Here is a 20,154-nt window from a genome sequence, read left to right on the forward strand (position 1 = left end):
CTAGTGTGAAAGGTTCTTGTTATCCAACCAGTTATTTTTCTTGCAGTTGTGACGGCTACTTTATTGTGTTCTTTAAATGTAAGGTCTTCCGACATGAGTACACCCAGATTATTCATACATTGCTTTTTCGTTCTATGTTATGATTTGACTGAGTTTTGTACGTGGTTTCCGTTTTTATATTTTCATTTTTTCCCCTTGCGCATGAGCGGGAACTTATCTTCATTAAATACCATATTATTTTCTGTAGCCCATAGAAAGACCTGATGTACATCTGACTGGAGGTCTGCCGTGCCCTCTACAAAGGATGATACAGTACTGTATGATACAAAGGATGATTGTGTCCTTGTCTATGTCTGATATGAAGATGAGAAAAAGTACTGGAGCAAGCACAGTACCCTGGGGGACTGAGCTCTTCACGGTTGATGGACCGGATTTGATTTTGTTGACTATTACACATTGGGTTCTATTAGTCAGGAAATTGTAGATCCATCTGCCTATTTTCTCAGTAATTTCGTTTGAAAGCATTTTATGTGCAATAACACCATGGTCACATTTTTCAAAAGCTTTTGCGAAATCTGTGTAAATTACATCAGCGTTTTGTTTGTCTTCCATAGCATCTAATGTCATATCATAGTGGTCTAGCAACTGCGACAGGCAAGAGCGCCCTGTTCTGAAACCATGTTGTCCGGGGTTATGGAGATGCTGTGATTCCATATATTTTATGATCTTACTTCTTAGCACTCTCTCAAAGATTTTATGATGTGTGATGTTAGTGCTATCAGTCTGCAATTTTTTGCCTCTGCCTTATTTCCTTCTTTATGGAGTGGTGCTATCTCTGCTGTTTTTAGTATGTCAGGGAGAATGCCAGTATCTAGGCTTTGTCTCCAAAGAATGTGAAGGGCCTGCGATAGTGGTTTTTTACAGTTCTTGATGAATATGGAGTTCCAGGAATCAGGGTCTGGCGTAGAATGCATAGCCATACTGCCTATGGCTTCGTCAAAGCCATAGGTGCAGCAGGGTTTTTATTTTCTACCACAGACGTGGCCACACATTTACGATGCTAACCAGCATATATACATTTTCTTCTGTCCTCCATGGACAGGGTGAGAGATGTGTTAAACATATAGTTCAGGGATTTATTGAACAATCAACCATAGAAGGTGATTGTAGTGCTTTTAAAATGCTGTGTGGTGGACGGTGCAACAGTGGTACTTACTTACCTATTAGTACTTACATATTAGTGTCTCTGGGAGGGGGGGGGGATGAGGTCTAGCTCTGCATGCCCCGCCTACTGCAGTTAGAGACAAACCCCACGTCTCTAACAGCAGTATACTGCCTGGGTGTAACTGCCTGTACCAGGCCTTGGGTGTAGCGTGGTACAGCCAAGATGGAAGGAAGTGCTGCACTCCTTCATCTTCAAATACATCGTGCAGTCCCATCATGTGAGTGGCTGTTCTTGGCATCCATATAGAATCACTTGTTCCATGTCGTATGTGTTCAACGTATAGTGATTCCATGTGGTTTGTGATCTTCTTAGCACTCTTTCAAAGATTTTTATGATGTGTGATGTTAGTGCTATCGGTCTGTATTTTTTGGCCTTTGTCTTATTACCTCCTTTATGGAGTGGTGCTATCTCTGCTGTTTTTAGTATGTCAGGGATAACGCCAGTATCTATCACTATACGTTCAGCTGACACAATAGTGCTTTCGTTATCAGGCAGAAGCTGTAGTCCCGGGCGAGTGACCCTGAACCCGTGCCATAGCGATCACCCATTAGTGATATATACTGCGATGAATCAGAATATAATCCAGTATACATAGTGTCAACAAACCAGCTTAGGGAGTGAAGTAACAGATAAAACTGATCAGTTACAGTGAACAAGCTGGAAACTGGATGATAACAGTGACCCAGTATTAAAAGATGGTGTTAAGAGTGAGTCACTATGCATCAACGAGTAGTGTGGGCTCCAGGAACCACTATACAGCACAGGTCAGTGACTAAGAGTCATTGACTAATGGCCTCATGACCAACATGCCCAGGACATACAGGGACATACTGAACTGTAATGCATGGATATACTCTATAAATATAGTAATGATACTTGCAAGTTTTAATGTGAGTGTAGTTTCGATCCTTAATTACATAAACCCCGTGAGCCGAGACGATGATCATTAAAGCAAGAGTTTACAGCGAGGTTAAGCAAAGTTATGTCTTGTAAAGTGGTTTACCTCCTCTTGTTATAACTTTTAGGAAGCTGGAGGACTTCATAAGATGGTCGGTGTAAGTGGCCGGCGTGTCTAACACTTCCCTGGGGAGCTGTCGCCTTCAGACACTCTCACTCTAGCACGACATAGTGTGTCGTTTGACTCTGTGTTTGAACAACGAAACTGTTGTTCTGTTACGGAGGTTGAGAGGCTGGTCGACCCATATACGGCAACCCCTGAAGTGGAGGAATAGTTAAGAGTGCTGGAGGGAGTGTCAGGTTCCACCTTCATCTTACGAGGTGCTGAGCATTTTCCCTGGTGTTGTGTATGACTGGTGAGTGTATCAGTGTTAACACACCTGTTTACAAAGTGTTAAATTGATAGTTTAATGGTGTAGGGGAAGCTAAGCAGCTGGTACTAAGCAGAGCGTGGTTCAGTGTGGTCCCGTCTCTTATTGAAATATATGGTCGATACTTTCTCGTGGGCTGTCTCGGGTCGGCTTTGATGTATGCGTGGAGGACTGCGGGGGAAATGCAGAACACAAAATGACGTGTACAGCTGAGGTTATGAACTTCGCCGATATGTACAGTTAATATTTCACCAAAAGCTTCGGTATTGCCACTGTAAAGACTTTACAAAACAACATTTACGAACAGACGGAATCGACGACGAGGTCATACAACTGAGCCCGCGGGACTTCAATGTGGCAGAGTTGAGTGATGGCTTTACTGTAGGATACGAAGTGTTTTCTGTCCTTAAGTATTTCGCGCGCCAGTTAAGGTCGCTGTGTTTGGTACACAGCAGCAGCCGCGTCCAACAGCCTGGTTGACCAGTCCAGCAACCAGGAGGCCTGGTCAAGGACCGGACCGCGGGGACGCTAATCCCCCAAAACACCTCAAGGTAACCTCAAGGTAGGTAACCAGACGCGAGAAAGAACTTTGTTCACTGTCAGTGCCTTGAACCAGCAGAAAATGTTGAAAGCAAAAGTCGTTGAAATTGTAAATGTAAACATGATACAAACCTGGGAACTGAGTCATTGCATTACTCTACGAACGTTTGGAAGGCGGGGCTAGGGGCCCAGCTAGGTCCTGAGAGCACACGTAGGTGAGTACACACACACACGCACGCAGGCACGCACACACACACACACAAACACACACACACACACACACACACACACACACACACACACACACACACACACACACACACACACACACACACACACACACACACACACACACACACACACATTATTTGTCTGAGGACTATAAACGTTACCAACCCCGCGGGTGGAACCCCGTTACCAACCCCGCGGGTGGAACCCCGTTACCAACCCCGCGGGTGGAACCCCGTTACCAACCCCGCGGGTGGAACCCCGTTACAAATGAGGGTTAAGTTTGCTTTATTTGACACGCTTCCTCGTGTGTGTTTGTCACCACACATACAAACACTGTCTCGTTGCTGGTCCCATACAGTGAATATGATAGAGAAGATGAGTAGCGAAGCAATACATTAGAGAACCGACAGTTGAAAAGGTGGAGTCCAAGAGCTAACATGCAAGCACAAATAGGTGAAGACACACACCCATACTCAGACATTTCTTGAACATTAGTAATAGAGATATCTCTTATGTATTATATATATATATATATATATATATATATATATATATATATATATATATATATATATATATATATATATGTCGTACCTAGTAGCCAGAACTCACTTCTCAGCCTACTATGCAATGCCCGATTTGCCTAATAAGCCAAGTTTTCCTGAATTAATATATTTTCTCTATTTTTTTCTTATGAAATGATAAAGCTACCCATTTCATTATGTATGCGGTAAATTTTTTTTTATTAGAGTTAAAATTAACGTAGATATATGACCGAACCTAACCAACCTTCATGAAAACTTGGCTTATTAGGCAAATCGGGCCTTGCATATTAGGCTGAGAAGTGAGTTCTGGCTACTAGGTACGACATATATATATATATATATATATATATATATATATATATATATATATATATATATATATATATATATATATATATATATATATATATATATATATATATATATATATATATATATTAAATTTGTCCGTATACAATCACAAAGTGACGCAGGGAAATAGTTTACCTGAGTTTATATTTGGTCAGGTTAACATCAGCAGGTAGTACACACTCTCAGAGATACGTATATCCAAGTGTAAACCAACTGAAGGTCAGGTGAGGAGAAAGCACTAGGCCTGTATGACGCCGTAGCCCTTGGAAGGGGTATGATCGAGAACATGGCGGCCCAGAGACACTTCCAGATGTTACGCGACCCACAGACAACATTCACTCCAAACATCTTACCAGCTAAGGGCTCCTCATGCCCGCGCCACCTCTTGTGGTGGCTTAATCTTCTTCAATCTTAGGAGGAGAAGGAGTTGGAATGTGTCGGAGGGAAGGAACGGTGCTCGACCACTTGTACCTTCGGGGGATTGAACGCCCGCCTGCAAGAAGGGGAAACCTCTGCTGTACCACAGCCAGTCCAAGACGGTGGATCGAGTCTAAGCCAGAGGAGTGTGGTGAGTTGACTGGATGATCCACATGTACGTGACTTGTCGTGCACGGAAGTATGATTATATATGGAACAGCTCGTATTACATTTCACTTCTTCTCAGATCTATATATAGATTTTTTTGTTTCTTGATGTTCTCAGGCTGCAAATAGGCAGCGCGGAAAATTTTAGGCATATTCTTTGGCTAGCCCATCAGTTCTGTCAAACATTCAGAGGCTCACAGTAGGTGATATCCGCAGGAAATGACTTCTGTTTTCATCATCAATAATTTCATTGCATGTTATAAGCGTTTCTTATAAAGAGGAGATTAAGGATGATACAGAATCACTTACAATTAATAGTACCTCCTGAAGTTACATATTTTTGTGTGCAAGGAGTTACGGCAGGTAGTTCAGTGTGAAGGGTAGAGGCGCAGTTTACAAGTGCACCATTTATAGTATCACTGTACCGTGACATTCCACTGTGCATTCGGCCCCATTCCTGGTTGGATGTTGAGGAATGTGGGCTCGGGGCTAGGCTGTAGCAGCAAGGGTCCGCCTCGCTCCACACCCGTCCCACGGTCGTGTCACGGGCACACTAAACAGGTCAATGACGAGGCTTCACCACCAGAATAAATACAATCTTGACTTTTGTTATTTTCTTAATATATATATATATATATATATATATATATATATATATATATATATATATATATATATATATATATATATATATATATATATATATATATATATATTAAATATGTAATGTTATGAAAAGCTTAATCATTCTACAAGAAAAAATCGTGAACAAATATTTCAGGAAAATTCAGCTGAATGAGCTCTGGCTCTTTGGTCCCGCCTCTCAACTGTCAATCAACTAATGTACAGGTTCCTGAGCCTATTGGGCTCTGTCATATCTACATTTGAAACTGTGTATGGAGTCAGCCTCCACCACATCACTTCCTAATGCATTCCATCTGTTAACTACTCTGACACTGAAAAAGTTCTTTCTAACGTCCCTGTGGCTCATTTGGGTACTCAGTTTCCACCTGTGTCCCCTTGTTCGCGTACCACCCGTGTTAAACAGTTTATCTTTATCTACTCTGTCAATTTCTCTGAGAATTTTGTCTTCGGTCTTCTAGTGTCGTGAGGTGCATTTCTCGTAGCCTTTCTTCGTAACTCATGCCTCTTAGTTCTGGGACTAGCCTAGTGGCATATCTGGACTTTTTCAAGCTTCGCTTTGTGCTTGACATGGTACGGGCTCGGCTTGACTTGACTTGACAAGGTAAGGTTTTATGTGTGTGTGTGTGTGTGTGTGTGTGTGTGTGTGTGTGTGTGTGTGTGTGTGTGTGTGTGTGTGTGTGTGTGTGTGTGTGGGTGTGTGTGTGTGTGTGTGTGTGTGTGTGTGTGTGTGTGTGTGTGTGTGTGTGTGTGTGTGTGTGTGTGGGTGTGCATATGTATTAAACTAGACCTAAGATGGGGTATGTTAAGCCTAGGACTGCTAACTGAGGCCGGTGAACAGCGTCTATCTTTTGTTGACGAGGATGACCCTGGAGTATGTAGACACGCTCACAGCCACAACTGGTCATAGCCTTGTGGCGTAGAGTCGCGCACACACACACACACACACACACACACACACACACACACACACACACACACACACACACACACACACACACACACACACACACACACACACACACACACTACAAACACTGGACAAGGTCGTCTGTGACGTCTGTGTGAGCTTCCCGCCCACAGACAAATCACTTCCGTCTTGCAAGGTACTCAGAGCGCCACCCGCCGCCGCCAGTACCACCGTCACAGCTGGAGCCACTTGGGGTACCGCCGTCCCCAGGCGTCACTGGTCACGGCCAGGCGTCACTGGTCACGGCCAGGCGTCACTGGTCACGGCCAGGCGTCACACACACACACACACACACGCCACTTGCTCGCCACTTACGACGACGCCTGTACCTCTTACCTCGTCCGTGACCATGGCGACTTTGCATTTAATAAACAGGGGCCAGATTCACGAAGCAGTTACGCAAGCACTTACGAACCTGTGCATCTTTTCTCGATCTTTGGCGGTTTTGTTTACAATTATTAAACAGTTAATGAGCTCTGAAGCACCAGGAGGCTGTTCATAACAATAACAGCAGTTGACTGGGAAGTTTTCATGTTTGTAAACTGTTTAATAAATGTAACCAAAGCCGTCAAAGATTGAGGAAAGATGTACAGGTTCGTAAGTACTTACGTAGCTGCTTCGTGAATCTGGCCCCAGGTTACGAGCTCCGAAGCGTTATGAGGTCGACTTCGCGCCACGGAGCCAGGATACATCAAACATTTACGCAACGTGCACATCTTGAAACAGTTGTTTACACGTATATAACAACTTAAGAAGTTCAAAACATCACAGTGGAAGGTTACTTTTGTTGTAAACAACGCCGTAGGTCTTCCGCCATGATGGTTGAAAGATGAACACAGCTCGTAAGTGAAGGCGTCAATTCTTGATAAATCCAGGTTATTATTGTTATGGATGACCTCGTAGCGTTTAGGAGCTCGTAAACTGTTAAGTAAATACCGACTAAGCCTCAATGATCTAAATGAGAGTTACAGACCTCGTAAGTGCTCTGTGTAGCCAGGCACGACCAAATACAGGTTGCTGTATTCTTGTATATAAATGTTTAATCACCAGGAAGTGAGCCTTAGCTCATGGACCCCGCCTCTTAGATGCTGGTGCATCAGGTGTGTAAGCGTAGATCCTTCAATATACACAATATGTGTGCATCAAGAACCTGTAATCTGAATCAAATGTTTTTTTAATAAGATCCTGTGCTGAGGATCAACTGTCAAGGAAAGTGGGAAGACGAGCCTGGTATGAAGTGGTTCCTTACCTGGTGAGCCCTTGACGAAGGCAGCGACGAGCGCGACACCCACCTGCAGGAGTGAGAGAGAGAGAGGCTGAGTACATCATATGTGATCAGTTTATAGGTCACTGCATCACCGGGTCGCCCTCACCCGCTCCCCAGTGGACGACAGAGCGGGAATAAGAGAAAAAATCGACATGTACAGAAAATCTGTACCAGCACCAGGCAGAAACAAATGGGCAAAGTTTCTTTCACCCTGAATGCCCCTGTTACCTAGCAGTAAATAGGTACCTGGGAGTTAGTCAGCTGTCACGGGCTGCTTCCTGGTGTGTGTGTGTACTCACCTAGTTGTACTCACCTAGTTGTGTTTGCGGGGGTTAAGCTCTGGCTCTTTGGTCCTGCCTCTCAACCGTCAATCAACTGGTGTACAGATTCCTGAGCCTATTGGGCTCTGTCATATCTACACTTCAAACTGTGTATGGAGTCAGCCTCCACCATATCACTTCCTAATGCATTCCATTTGTCAACCACTCTGACACTAAAAAAGTTCTTTCAAATATCTCTGTGGCTCATTTGGGCACTCAGTTTCCACCTGTGTCCCTTTGTGCGTGTTCCCCTTGTGTTAAATAGCCTGTCTTTATCTACCCTATCAATTCCCTTCAGAATCTTGAATGTGGTGATCATGTCCCCCCAACTCTTCTGTCTTCCAGCGAAGTGAGGTTTAATTCCCGTAGTCTCTCCTCGTAGTTCATACCTCTCAGCTCGGGAACTAGTCTGGTAGCAAACCTTTGAACCTTTTCCAGTTTAGTCTTATCCTTGACGTACATAGTTATATATATGTGTGTGTGTGTGTGTGTGTGTGTGTGTGTGTGTGTGTGTGTGTGTGTGTGTGTGTGTGTGTGTGTGTGTGTGTGTGTGTGTGTGTGTGTGTGTGTATGTGTGTGTGGTGTGAGGAGGAAAAAAAAAGTAGTTAGTAAACAGTTGATTGACAGTTGAGAGGCGGGCCGAAAGAGCAAAGCTCAACCCCCGCAAACACAACTAGGTAAATACAACTAGGTGAATACACACACGCACACCAGGCCAACCCCCCCCCCCCCCCCCCCACTAACATGTAAGCACTTGCAGTAACGCTGTGATCGGTCGTGCAGATATAGACAATTGACTTTTGCATTATTCAATTTGGACAAACCGGAAAAGTCCTTCTATGTATGTTGCTAAAAACCAACAACTAACCATCCTAGGTCTAATGCACGCTATCTGAGGCCTAATATAGTACATATATGTGCTATACTAGGCCTATAGGTATATGTAAGTTTGATTTTTAGCTTTATTTTTCTCCGGACTACATCAATATATATACGATGTATATATACATAGTCATATATACATATACGATGTATATATACATATATACAATATATATAAATAGTCCACATAGTAAAAGTACTGTGTAAACAGGAGGATGAGTTCACAGTAACGAGGAGCACCGTACACAGTCTAACTGTACGGTAACCATGCCTTGCTACCGGGTCAAGCCGCGACCCGGTCTCTGACCAGGTCTCTTGGTTGATGGTTTGCCCATGGAATCCCCTTATTCAACCACATGGAACCCCGTTATTCAAGCACATGGAACCCCTTTATTCAACCACATGGAACCCCGTTATTCAACCACATGGAACCCCGTTATTCAACCACATGGAACCCCTTTATTCAACCACATGGAACCCCCTTATTCAACCACATGGAACCACGTTATTCAACCACATGGAACCCCTTTATTCAACCACATGGAACCCCCTTACACAACCACATGGAACCCCCTTACACAACCACATGGAACCCCCTTACACAACCACATGGAACCCCCTTTATTCAACCAACATGGAACCCCGTTACTCAACCACATGGAACCCCCGTTACTCAACCACATGGAACCCCCGTTATTCAACCACATGGAACCCCCGTTACTCAACCACATGGAACCCCCGTTACTCAACCACATGGGACCCCCGTTACTCAACCACATGGAACCCCCGTTACTCAACCACATGGAACCCCCGTTATTCAACCACATGGAACCCCCGTTATTCAACCACATGGAACCCCGTTATTCAACCACATGGAACCCCCGTTACTCAACCACATGGAACCCCGTTATTCAACCACATGGAACCCCCGTTACTCAACCACATGGAACCCCCGTTACTCAACCACATGGAACCCCGTTATTCAACTACATGGAACCCCCGTTACTCAACCACATGGAACCCCCGTTACTCAACCACATGGAACAAAGTTTAGGGCACCACGTGGGGGAGTATAAATGTTCCCATTTAGTATCGTTATTTCGATATTATTTATTTATATTATATTTTTATATTTTTGGTGGAATGATGGAGGCATGATCCCAGGCACCGCCGGGTACCCCATCCTGGAGATAGCAAGGAGGCAGAAAGTACGAGGAGTGACTTAGTGGAGTGAACTATGGGAGGTGGTGGATAACTGAAAAAAAATGAAAATAAATTTGGGATTTTTTTTTCAACAACAGTAAGATAAGGGTCTTCTGATTGGTTAGATGGGCAGGAAATTCTCATAAAGTTTCAAAACGGTATGAAAAACGTTAATGAAAAGTTTCCTCTTCTAAGCTTGCCGAGTAAGCCGGACGACTCAAACAGAAAACGGAACAGTACGTCACTTTTGTGAGTCGATTTCATTTCAAATTACGTCCAAATTTGGCCATAGTGGCGCATACCTGCCAAAAGTGATGTCATTTTTAAGAGGACGGGTTGCATCCATGACGGAGCACGAGGTGGAAATCAATGGTCGTAGCACAGCTCACTTATGGTGGCTAAGAAGCGGAGACGGAGAGCTGGAGCTCCCTTCCCCCACAGACGTAAACATGCGGGAACAACGTCAGAGACCGCGGGATCCACACACACACACACACACACACACACACACACACACACACACACACACACACACACACACACACACACACACACACACACACACACACACACACACACAACTCGGGACACAATTGGAAGAAAGCAATAAACTGAAGCTCGCAAAAAGTGGGTCGTGGGACAAGTGGGTGACGTGTGTCCCTCTCCCCCCTGGGGGCGGGATGTAGGAGGGCGGGACGTGGGAGGGCGGGTCGTGGGACGTGGGAGGGCGGGACGTGGAAGGGCGGGACGTGGAAGGACGGGACGTGGGAGGGCGGGACGTATCGACAGAGAGGGAAGGAGGCAGGTATTGACGCTGAGAAAGGTGGGAGAGATGGTTCAAGGGAGATAAGGAAAGGAGGAAATACGGGACGGAAGTAAGAAGGTACTCACCTAGTTGTACTCGCGGGGGTTGAGCTTTGGCTCTTTGGTCCCGCCTCTCAACTATCAATCAACCAGTGTACAGGTTCGTGAGCCTACTGGGCTCTATCATATCTACACTTGAAACTGTGTATGGAGTCAGCCTCCACCACATCACTACCTAATGCATTCCTTTCCATGGTAAGGGAGGGAACCCCGGAGGGAAGGTATCTCTATAGTCCTTGTATCTGTCGCTCCTCCTTGTGTGACTGTTCTGTCTTTTCTTATTTGTGTAAATCTGTGTCAGCTGTGTCACGAGCAGCTGGTGTTCCGTCTGTTCCCGACAAAAGTGATCTGTTCTAAATGTTCTACTAGCCTACTTCGACACTTAGTGATAAGGGTCTGTAATTTACCGGTCTCTGCCTCTTTTTTTTTTTTTTTATTAAGATATGAGGTACATCTGCATTAGTGCAGCTACCCTAGACTATATGAAGTGGAGTACAGTGTGTCAAAAAAGCTAACTAGGTGATGCTAAAAAATCCCCATCACACAGGATGGTTAGTCATACAGAGGCATGTGATAAGCGGTCTGCACTGGCAGACTCCGGATGCATTTTGAGGATATCAACAACACAAGATTGAATAAGGTAGCAGTAGTAATACAAGTCCCCATCTCGCAGGATGGTTAGTCATACAGAGCTCTGCCTCTTTCCTCCTTTCTTGTAAATTCAGTCTCTGGGTCGTGTCTGCCAAGCTTTGGAGGATATTCACGCATGTTTTGTTCGTAGTTTCGTATTCTTGCCTTGGTCTTCTTATGGTTCTCTGTGGGGGGGGGGGGAAGGGAGGGGTTGTAGATTACTGTCACAGCCACTTTCTTGCTCTCAAATGAAATGATTCCCACAATGCAGTTCCCGCCCTGCAGCTGTTTGCTACCTCCAAAGAAATCCCTTCAAAGATCCCTCCCAGCAGTGTCACATCATCTCCTCCTCCTGCTCTCTGAAGTCTTTCGCATCTCATTATTTGGTATTTCCTTGGGATTCTCGCACTGCCAATCATACCAGTTAGTTTGGTCTCTACTAATGCTATTACATCAGGGTATGTTTGCTCAATCCTTTCTATGAGTTCATCTGCTTTATTTGACAATCCATCAGTATTGGTGTACCAGATTTAGAGTCGTTTTTGTTGTCCTGTTGCCCCTGGCTGAATGTGTATGTGTGTGTGTGTGTGTGGTTTAAAGTCTATGTATACATGTACGTATACATGCATGTATACATGTAAACAACAGCTTGGGTGTCCGTGTGTATCAATATTTTCGGGTGTAGGTGAATGTTGTGTGCGTGCGTGCGTGTACTCTCATGTGTTAGTGACGGCGTGCACATCCGCGTGTCTCCGTTGGCTGTTTATCTTGCTTCTGCGTGTCAATATTTGTCCCTTCGTGCATCTGATTGATGGTGCGTGAGGTGTTTTATTGCCTGTTGCTGCTGCTGCTGCTGCTGTTGGTGCTGTTGGTGCTACTGTTACTGTGGGTCCTCTTGCTGCTGTTGCTGCTGCTGTTGGTGCTGTTGGTGCTACTGTTACTGTGGGTCCTCTTGCTGCTGTTGCTGCTGCTGTTGGTGCTACTGTTACTGTGGGTCCTCTTGCTGCTGTTGCTGCTGCTGGTGCTACTGTTACTGTGGGTCCTCTTGCTGCTGTTGCTGCTGCTGGTGCTACTGTTACTGTGGGTCCTCTTGCTGCTGTTGCTGCTGTTGGTGCTACTGTTACTGTGGGTCCTCTTGCTGCTGTTGCTGCTGTTGGTGCTACTGTTACTGTGGGTCCTCTTGCTGCTGTTGCTGCTGTTGGTGCTACTGTTACTGTGGGTCCTCTTGCTGCTGTTGCTGCTGTTGGTGCTACTGTTACTGTGGGTCCTCTTGCTGCTGTTGCTGCTGTTGGTGCTACTGTTACTGTGGGTCCTCTTGCTGCTGTTGCTGCTGTTGGTGCTACTGTTACTGTGGGTCCTCTTGCTGCTGTTGCTGCTGCTGTTGGTGCTGTTGGTGCTACTGTTACTGTGGGTCCTCTTGCTGCTGTTGCTGCTGTTGGTGCTACTGTTACTGTGGGTCCTCTTGCTGCTGCTGCTGCTGTTGGTGTTACTGTTACTGTGGGTCCTCTTGCTGCTGTTGGTGCTACTGTTACTGTGGGTCCTCTTGCTGCTGTTGGTGCTACTGTTACTGTGGGTCCTCTTGCTGCTGCTGCTGCTGTTGGTGCTACTGTTGCTGTGGGTCCTCTTGCTGCTGTTGGTGCTACTGTTACTGTGGGTCCTCTTGCTGCTGTTGCTCCTCTTGGTGCTACTGTTACTGTGGGTCCTCTTGCTGCTGTTGCTGCTGCTGTTGGTGCTACTGTTACTGTGGGTCCTCTTGCTGTTGTTGCTCCTGTTGGTGCTACTGTTGCTGTGGGTCCTCTTGCTGCTGTTGCTCCTGTTGGTGCTACTGTTACTGTGGGTCCTCTTGCTGCTGTTGCTGCTGTTGGTGCTACTGTTACTGTGGGTCCTCTTGCTGCTGCTGTTGGTGTTACTGTTACTGTGGGTCCTCTTGCTGCTGTTGGTGCTACTGTTACTGTGGGTCCTCTTGCTGCTGTTGGTGCTACTGTTACTGTGGGTCCTCTTGCTGCTGCTGCTGCTGTTGGTGCTACTGTTGCTGTGGGTCCTCTTGCTGCTGTTGGTGCTACTGTTACTGTGGGTCCTCTTGCTGCTGTTGCTCCTCTTGGTGCTACTGTTACTGTGGGTCCTCTTGCTGCTGTTGCTGCTGCTGTTGGTGCTACTGTTACTGTGGGTCCTCTTGCTGTTGTTGCTCCTGTTGGTGCTACTGTTGCTGTGGGTCCTCTTGCTGCTGTTGCTCCTGTTGGTGCTACTGTTACTGTGGGTACTCTTGCTGCTGCTGCTGCTGTTGGTGCTACTGTTACTGTGGGTACTCTTGCTGCTGCTGCTGCTGTTGGTGCTACTGTTACTGTGGGTCCTCTTGCTGCTGTTGCTCCTGTTGGTGCTACTGTTACTGTGGGTACTCTTGCTGCTGCTGCTGCTGTTGGTGCTACTGTTACTGTGGGTACTCTTGCTGCTGCTGCTGCTGTTGGTGCTACTGTTACTGTGGGTACTCTTGCTGCTGCTGCTGCTGTTGGTGCTACTGTTACTGTGGGTACTCTTGCTGCTGCTGCTGCTGTTGGTGCTACTGTTACTGTGGGTCCTCTTGCTGCTGCTGCTGTTGTTGGTGCTACTGTTACTGTGGGTCCTCTTGCTGCTGCTGCTGTTGTTGGTGCTACTGTTACTGTGGGTCCTCTTGCTGCTGTTGCTCCTGTTGGTGCTACTGTTACTGTGGGTCCTCTTGCTGCTGCTGCTGCTGTTGGTGCTACTGTTACTGTGGGTCCTCTTGCTGCTGCTGCTGCTGTTGGTGCTACTGTTACTGTGGGTCCTCTTGCTGCTGCTGCTGCTGCTGTTGGTGCTACTGTTACTGTGGGTCCTCTTGCTGCTGCTGCTGTTGTTGGTGCTACTGTCACTGTGGGTCCTCTTGCTGCTGTTGCTCCTGTTGGTGCTACTGTTACTGTGGGTCCTCTTGCTGCTGCTGCTGCTGTTGGTGCTACTGTTACTGTGGGTCCTCTTGCTGCTGCTGCTGCTGTTGGTGCTACTGTTACTGTGGGTCCTCTTGCTGCTGCTGCTGCTGTTGGTGCTACTGTTACTGTGGGTCCTCTTGCTGCTGCTGCTGCTGTTGGTGCTACTGTTACTGTGGGTCCTCTTGCTGCTGTTGCTCCTGTTGGTGCAGTTGCTTCTGTTGATGTTACTACTGTTGCTGTTGCTGCTGCTGCTGTTGGTGTTACTGTTACTGTGGGTACTCTTGCTGCTGCTGCTGCTGTTGGTGCTACTGTTACTGTGGGTCCTCTTGCTGCTGTTGCTCCTGTTGGTGCAGTTGCTTCTGTTGATGCTACTACTGTTGCTGTTGCTGCTGCTGCTGTTGGTGTTACTGTTACTGTGGGTACTCTTGCTGCTGCTGCTGCTGTTGGTGCTACTGTTACTGTGGGTCCTCTTGCTGCTGTTGCTCCTGTTGGTGCAGTTGCTTCTGTTGATGTTACTACTGTTGCTGTTGCTGCTGCTGCTGTTGGTGTTACTGTTACTGTGGGTACTCTTGCTGCTGTTGCTCCTGTTGGTGCAGTTGCTTCTGTTGATGTTACTACTGTTGCTGCTGCTGCTGTTGGTGCTGCTGCTGCTGTTGCTGCCGTTGGTGCTGCTGGTGGTGCTGCTGGTGGTTGTGGTGGTGGTTGTGGTGGTGGTTGTGGTGGTGGTGGTGGTTGTGGTGGTGGTGGTGGTTGTGGTGGTGGTTGTGGTGGTGGTGGTGGTGGTGGTGGTTGTGGTGGTTGTGGTGGTGGTTGTGGTGGTGGTGGTGGTTGTGGTTGTGGTGGTGGTTGTGGTGGTGGTTGTGGTGGTTGTGGTGGTGGTGGTGGTGGTTGTGGTGGTGGTGGTGGTTGTGGTGGTGGTGGTGGTGGTGGTGGTGGTTGTGGTGGTTGTGGTGGTTGTGGTGGTGGTTGTGGTGGTTGTGGTGGTTGTGGTGGTGGTGGTGGTGGTGGTTGTGGTGGTGGTGGTGGTTGTGGTGGTGGTGGTGGTTGTGGTGGTGGTGGTGGTGGTGGTGGTTGTGGTGGTTGTGGTGGTTGTGGTGGTGGTTGTGGTGGTTGTGGTGGTGGTGCTGCTGGTGCTGGTGGTGGTGGTGGTGGTGGTTGTGGTGGTGGTGGTGGTGGTGGTTGTGGTGGTTGTGGTGGTGGTTGTGGTGGTGGTGCTGCTGGTGGTTGTGGTGGTGGTTGTGGTGGTGGTTGTGGTGGTGGTGGTGGTGGTGGTTGTGGTGGTGGTGGTGGTGGTGGTTGTGGTGGTGGTGGTGGTTGTGGTGGTGGTTGTGGTGGTGGTGGTGGTGGTTGTGGTGGTTGTGGTGGTGGTTGTGGTGGTTGTGGTGGTGGTGCTGCTGGTGCTGCTGGTGGTGGTGGTTGTGGTGGTGGTTGTGGTGGTTGTGGTGGTTGTGGTGGTGGTGGTTGTGGTGGTTGTGGTGGTGGTTGTGGTGGTTGTGGTGGTGGTGCTGCTGGTGCTGCTGGTGGTGGTGGTGGTGGTGGTTGTGGTGGTGGTTGTGGTGGTTGTGGTGGTGGTGGTGGTTGTGGTGGTTGTGGTGGTGGTGCTGCTGGTGCTGCTGGTGGTGGTGGTGGTGGTGGTTGTGGTGGTGGTTGTGGTGGTTGTGGTGGTTGTGGTGGTGGTGGTGGTTGTGGTGGTGGTGGTGGTGGTGGTTGTGGTGGTTGTGGTGGTGGTTGTGGTGGTTGTGGTGGTGGTGCTGCTGGTGCTGGTGGTGGTGGTTGTGGTGGTGGTTGTGGTGGTTGTGGTGGTTGTGGTGGTTGTGGTGGTGGTGGTGGTTGTGGTGGTTGTGTTGGTTGTGGTGGTGGTTGTGGTGGTGGTTGTGGTGGTTGTGGTGGTTGTGGTGGTGGTTGTGGTGGTGGTTGTGGTGGTTGTGGTAGTGGTTGTGGTGGTTGTGGTGGTGGTTGTGGTGGTTGTGGTGGTGGTTGTGGTGGTGGTTGTGGTGGTGGTGGTGGTTGTGGTGGTGGTTGTGGTGGTGGTTGTGGTGGTTGTGGTGGTTGTGGTGGTGGTGCTGGTGGTGGTGCTGGTGGTGCTGGAGGTGGTGCTCTCCCTCCTCCACGTCGTCGTGAGGGTGTGTTACCTCCGGGTCCTGCTGGGACTGCTCTATTTATTCACATGTTTCTCTCGCTAATTAGACACTCAGAGCTCGTCACGTGGTTCACCCCCCCCCCCCCCGCTGGTTGTTGATGTCTATGGCAACACTGTCAGGGCTCTGTGGTTGTTGATGTCTATGGCAACACTGTCAGGGCTCTGTGGTTGTTGATGTCTATGGCAACACTGTCAGGGCTCTGTGGTTGTTGATGTCTATGGCAACACTGTCAGGGCTCTGTGGTTGTTGATGTCTATGGCAACACTGTCAGGGCTCTGTGGTTGTTGATGTCTATGGCAACACTGTCAGGGCTCTGTGGTTGTTGATGGTAAAGTTTTTTTTTACCAATTGGTAAAAAATTGGCTGTTAGAATTCAACTCCAATATGTGCAAGGTAATGAAAATGGGAACGGCAGAAATGAAACCCGAAGAAATCCACACTTTATAGGAACGAAAAAACATTTTGGTAGTTATCTTGAGATGATTTCGGAGCTTAGCGTCCCCGCGGCCCGGTCCTCAACCAGGCCTCCTTTTTGTTACACAACCCCAGGAAGCAGCCCGTAGCAGCTGACTACCTCCCAGGTACCTATTTACTGCTAGGTAACAGGGGCATCAGGGTGAAGGAAACATTTTGCCCATTTGTCTCCGCCTCCACCGGGGATCGAACCCGGAACCTCAGGACTACGAATCCGAAGCCCTGTCCACACAGCTGTCAGGCGTCATTATATAGTGGACATAATTTCGACACAAACACCAGAGGAACACGTAATGAGGATAATTTCGGCAGATATGGCAATGGGACAGACGTTAGACCGGCATTACAGGACAACCTTTTAACACAGTCTACCCGAGCCTATGTGAGACCAATATTGGAATTAACTGCTCCAAGCACACCTCCCCGAGCAGCTGCGACACAGAAAACGAAGGTCTGGAGGTAGACAAATATATATATCAGGGGGTTAAATAAAGACTAGGACGTGGGGGGAGGAAGATCTCATTTCCTTGTTGTCAATGAGAGTTAATTACAGATAAGTATTTCCACCAGCACTACCACCATGACCTCTACCGCCATCTTGAGGTTATCTTGAGATGATTTCGGGGCTTTAGTGTCCCCGCGGCCCGGTCTTCGACCAGGCATCCACCCCCAGGAAGCAGCCCGTGACAGCTGACTAACACCCAGGTACCTATTTTACTGCTAGGTAACAGGGGCATAGGGTGAAAGAAACTCTGCCCATTGTTTCTTGCCGGCGCCTGGGATCGAACCCAAGACCACAGGATCACAAGCCCAGTGTGCTGTCCGCTCGGCCGACCGGCTCCCTTTCCGGCCATCCGGCCATCCGTACAACTACCACCTCCTCTACCACCACCACTAGCACCTCTGCTGCTACTACAACCACCACAACGAGCACCTCTGCCACTACTACCAGCACCACTAGCACCACAACCTCTTCTACCACCCCCAGTAGCACCTCTGCCACTAACCCCGACCACCACTACACCCCACCACCACCACAGTAACCACCCCCCTGTCAGCCCACTTCCCCCGGGGCGATCATTCTCTTAACCGCCCCAATTAAGCGACCATTGAGGCGCGTCGCCCTGACCATTCTTGCAGGTAATTATGGCGCCATTCTCCAGCTGGAGGTGTTATGTTAGTGGCGGCCCGCGGGGCGACGGCCACCTCCTCGTGTGCTCACTCACGGCTTTGTTGCTGTTGTGTTGTTTATGTTGACTGCTGCACTGGTCACCAGGCGACCAGTAGCCGTACACTCGTGCAGCCGTACAATATCACAACGAGAGTGAATATCACAATGAGAGTGAATATCATAGTGAGAGTGAATATCATAGTGAGTGAATATCACAGTGAGAGAACCAGTCCACTGCTACTGGCTCTCACCCCTTCCTCCCCCCCTAGACCCAGAGGTTGGGGGGGGGGGTGAACACTTGCCGTTATCGGTCATTATTTACACAACACAATCCTCTGGATCGTGTCCTTCTCATCCTTATCTCTCACCCACCTTCCTCATCATTGACCTCATTTGCATACACGCCTGTGCTACAGTATCGCCCGTAAGCCTTCCTGTCATCCGCGGCACTCAGGGGAATACATTCTCTCTCCGGCGTCTGCAGTCTTCATCATCTGGACAAAGAGAGGCTGCCGATTGGATGTTCTTTGGCACCAATCAGCATGCTGGTCTTACGTCACTGATTAGCTGATTGGGTCTAGACTACATGATGGTATTGGACTAGTGCGTCAATGTGATATGTTTGATTTTGAGAGAGAGAGAGAGAGAGAGAGAGAGAGAGAGAGAGAGAGAGAGAGAGAGAGAGAGAGAGAGAGAGAGAGAGAGAGAGAGAGAGAGAGAGAGAGAGAGAGACACGAAGTTGTTCCCAGCCTGGTCGACCAAGTATCCTTTGGAGGTATTTACCAAGTTCTCTTCAAACCCTTTGGACATCAAAGCAAAAGCCAGGTGATGAAGATATATGGAGGAGGTATTGGTGAAATGAAGAGCAAGACACGGGGGACGCAGCAGACACTTAGTCGTCTCATTATCAACAGCACAGCTCGTATCCAGATGTTCACTTACTTCAGCATCACCAGGAGGGCCCAGGTGTGCTGTTAGTAGTGGTGGTGGGGGGGGAGTGGTGCAGGTGAGATAGCTCTCACCCGCGTGCGTGTGTGTGTGTGTGTGTGTGTGTGTGTGTGTGTGTGTGTGTGTGTGTGTGTGTGTGTGTGTGTGTGTGTGTGTGTGTGTGTGTGTGTGTGTGTGTGTGTGTGTGTGTGTGTGTGTGTGTGTGTGTGTGTGTGTGTGTGTGTGTGTTTGTGTGTGTGTGTGTGTGTGTGTGCACCAGATATTATCTTCCTTGGAGATTTCAATTTACGAATTCTAAGATGGAGAACGGCAAACACAAATATCATAGCAGGGAATGACCCGGGAAATAACCAACCACAGGTCAGAGACCTGATAAGATTCTGTGACAAATTCTCGCTCAATCAACAAATCACAGAATCAACTAGGAATGAAAACACACTAGACTTGTTATTCACAAACAATGATGAACTAATCAGAGACATTACAATCTCAGATACTACATACTCAGACCATAAGCTCATTGAAGTGCGAACTAGTATAAATAATGGCAGTAGGTCTAAGAAACCCAACAAGCGAGAAGGGGTATTCAATCAATTCAATTTCAACAATAAGAGGGTCGACTGGGAGAAAATAAATGTAGACTTGCAAACATTCAATGGGAGACGGTCTTAAGCGACAAAACTCCCACACAGGGAATAGCTCAACTGACAGCTGAAGCTTACAAGGTCTCCTTGAAGCACGTGCCTGTGAGGAGGGGCAGAAAGAGGACCACTCTAGAAAGAGAACGCAGGCGACTGTCTAGGAGAAGGAAAAAAAACTGAAATGCTTAGGCAGACACGACTTTCACAAGAAAGGAAAATAAACCTAAACAGGGAGATAGAAGAAATAGAACAAAAGTT

The 20,154-nt window shown here is 47.7% G+C and overlaps 1 protein-coding gene across 6 annotated transcripts in view; it reads right to left on the minus strand.

The window, feature by feature from the left end:
- Positions 1 to 20,154, minus strand: part of LOC123745243 (uncharacterized) — a 256,026-nt gene that overhangs the window by 102,492 nt on the left and 133,380 nt on the right. The window contains exon 1 of one of the 6 annotated variants that reach the window (XM_045725561.2): positions 7,666 to 7,705. The exons of the other annotated variants lie outside the window; for them this stretch is intronic. The gene's annotated coding sequence lies outside the window, so the exon portion shown is untranslated. Of the gene's footprint in view, positions 1 to 7,665; positions 7,706 to 20,154 lie in introns of those variants that run through there. 6 annotated transcript variants of the gene reach the window in all.

This window comes from Procambarus clarkii, chromosome 44 (assembly GCF_040958095.1).
Source record: "Procambarus clarkii isolate CNS0578487 chromosome 44, FALCON_Pclarkii_2.0, whole genome shotgun sequence".
NCBI classification, from domain to species: domain Eukaryota; kingdom Metazoa; phylum Arthropoda; class Malacostraca; order Decapoda; family Cambaridae; genus Procambarus; species Procambarus clarkii.